This window comes from Silene latifolia, chromosome Y, assembly GCF_048544455.1.
Source record: "Silene latifolia isolate original U9 population chromosome Y, ASM4854445v1, whole genome shotgun sequence".
NCBI lineage: Eukaryota > Viridiplantae > Streptophyta > Magnoliopsida > Caryophyllales > Caryophyllaceae > Silene > Silene latifolia.
Window position 1 is genome coordinate 338,367,193 of NC_133538.1, and position 3,233 is coordinate 338,370,425.

The 3,233-nt window shown below is 36.6% G+C and overlaps 1 long non-coding RNA gene across 1 annotated transcript; it reads left to right on the forward strand.

Annotated features, from left to right (window-relative positions):
* The first annotated feature begins 534 nt into the window (after positions 1 to 534).
* Positions 535 to 2,891, forward strand: LOC141626273 (uncharacterized). Its single transcript, XR_012535873.1, has 3 exons — positions 535 to 872; positions 1,669 to 1,770; positions 2,755 to 2,891. It is a non-coding gene; the product is annotated as an uncharacterized LOC141626273 (long non-coding RNA).
* Positions 2,892 to 3,233: the final 342 nt, after the last annotated feature.

Genomic DNA, 3,233 nt, shown 5'->3' on the forward strand with positions numbered 1-3,233 from the left:
AGATAAAGTTATTGGAAGACAAGTGAATTACGATGAGGTGGATTAGACTTGACAAAATCAACATAACTTGATTGACCCGATCCGAAAAGTTTCACCCGAGACACGAAATTGATCCGAATTGCCGCATCCAATGAGACCCAAACCCAAATTAACCTGGCCCATCCCGAAAATGACCTGAGCTTTCTTGACCCGTGATAGACCCTACCCGAAATGACCCGATCCGAAACCACCAAACCTGAAAATGACTTGACAAAACATAACTCTAATTGACCCAAATTGATTTGAAATAGCTTTTTTTTATCTTAATTATTGGCCGAAAATGACAAGACCAGAAAGAACTCGACCCGCTTGACCCAAAACACACCCGACCAACAAATCCGAAACAGACCCATAACCCGAAATGACCCAACCCAACATGAATTAACCCAAAAATGTGAGAAACCCGAAATGATCCAGCCTGAACTGGCCCTAACCCGATTGACGCGTTTGTCAGGTCTAAATTGTCGATGATCGAATGGAAAACATTTAAAAAAAAAGGAAAAACAAAACCAAAAACAATCCCTCGTCTTCTCTTCTGTAAACGAGTAAACTAGCAGTTCTACCCCCAACCTTCTCATTCACTCTATCTCAAATTCCTCATCGCACAATCCAGCCACCACCGTCGGCGCAGCACCCTACATGGTGCAAAACTTTTAACCTCCTCACTCCCTGTCCAAAGAGGACTCAAATACTAAACCAAATAATCCCCAAATTTATTGCTTATTTTCAACCCTAAATTAGAATATCTCAATTTGACGCACTACACTTAATATAATCTCCAATTAACCTTTCAATCAATATAGAAAGGGAAGATGGTGCTCACACTTCTGCTGGTTTGTTTTTGTTTATTATTACTGTTAATTTGGTTATTCTAAGATTATTTTTGTTGTTTGAATTTTTGGTTAGATTATTTTTATTTTTATTTCGATTTCATCCGCACCAGTTCTGGTTTGTTTAGGGCTTTGATTGAGGATTTTGGGTTTAATTTATTTTGTGTGATAATTGATTAATTTTAGCTATCTTATGTCAAGTTTGTTGCTCTTATTTGTGATCTAGGGTTTTGATATTTTTATAGAATTGGGGAAAAATTGATTCGATTTTCGGTTTTGCTTTTCACTTACTCTTGTCATGAGAATTATTTTGGCATGCTTTTGTGTTGTGCAGCTCATACTTGGTTGTGAGATGATAACATCTCTATTCAATTCCTTCAGATTCATGATCGAATAATTTACCAATTGATGATAACATCTCTATTAACTCTACCCTTGATTTAACGGCTTTGCTGCTCTATCAACTTCTATGAGTATTAACCAGGATAGAACTACAAATTCTAGTTCTGTTCTCGAGTTGGATAACTGATACTCCCTCTGTCCCGGTCATTTGTTGTCATTTTCCATATTTGGGTGTCTCACTGAATTGTTGTCCTTTCTATTTTAAGAATGAACCTAATGAACAATTTGATCATTCAAACTCAGTTTGTTCCACTTGTCATTTAGTAATTGGCCCATTCCTCTTTCCTTGGTCTTTGTGCCAAAACCAAAGGACAACAATTGACCGGGACGGAGGGAGTATATACTAGTTATTTATGAGAGTCGCTATACGATTATGTTAGCTTTTGTCTCATTGCAGCTGTGAGGGTCCAAGAAATTGTGACCGTCGTAAGTAGGTAACACCAGTACACCACCAGCTACTCAGCTAGGTCAAAGAATGTGGCAGTAGATAATGGAGCAGGTACACCCACAATTTTCGAGTCCACTAAGTTGCTTTTGTCATACATATAATGCTACTGATCGGTTTTAGTTATCATTTTTCAGACTTGATTTGATTGATGAATTTACGTCCATAAGTCGTAATGGCCTTAATAACCCACCTCACATTTCCAAAGTAGCTAAAAAAACATTTTTTCCTAGCATGATCAAAGATGAACATATGCTGGACATCAGTTGAAATGTCAGATTCATGCTAGCTTCACTTTTCATATGTATCTCTTGGGAAGGTGGTTTTTCCCCTTTAATTCCAACAATCATATTCACCTTGCAAGAATTTGTCCTGCCCATGAAAGTAGGACACTCATGTCTGCTATTTAAATGACATATAGGCTGTAGGTAGATATGGTAGTAAAATCTTGGGTTGAAAATCTCTCAGAGTTAATGGTTGTTATTAAAATGTTGAAGGATGTGGTTGGCGAGTTCTTTGCGTATAAAGGGTCGCTCGAATATGGAGGAAGCAAAACTAGGCACTCTTCATACACTAAGACAAAAAAACATCCATGCTGAACAGCTATTCCCTTTTTGTGAATCTATGATGCATTTTATTCTCGATATTTAAGACTTCTTTTTGTGCAGCTGGATGATCAGTTCGTGGTAGAATTTTTTTTTTTTTTGACTGAGACACAGTATTTCTTGACATCTTAGTTACATTACATCTATCTTTTTCTTGTTTTTTTTTTTTCAATTAGGCTGTGAGTTTGTAAATGGGTTTCTCTTAGTTCTCATTCTCGCATTCCTAGCACAACACTTGGTCTAGTAGCAGTAGCCTCCGTGTGTTAGAAATGGAATTGTGTGTTGATACTTATCTAGTTTCCATGTGTATCTATTGTTGTACATGTGTGGTGTTTTGGGTTTACTTCATATCGATGTATTTCATCAACGTCTCGAACAGGTTAGAGTTTTGAAAGCAGACTGCGGAGAATTTTAACCATTTTTTTTGTTGCAGCTATATATAGGGGGAAGTGTTTGGCTTTGATGAATGACTCATTAGGAACTCATTTTCCTACTTGTGCTCCTTGGAACTAGTATATAAGAAAGAGCTTCATGTCTTGATTAAAAGGAAAGGTGATTATTACAATCATGGTGGGTAGGTCGTATGTGCTCATACCAAGACTAAGCTAATGACCAAGACTAAGCTAATGATCAAGAAGCATAGTAGACTCTTCACTCTATTTAAGGTTCCAAGTTGTAATTTAATGCTATTAAAATCCTTATATTATAAAGGATACAAACAAAAAGACAGTGTATTTACGTTTCTCCGTGGAATGAAATTATTGGCTTGTTACCAAAGTGTTGCATTGTCTACATAAGAAATGTTGCGTTATTGATGTCAAATGTGTTGCATCTATTTGTCGAAAGTGTTGCTTTATTCAGTAATAATATTGTTGCAAATGCTTAAAAAAGTGTTGCCTTTTAAACTACAAA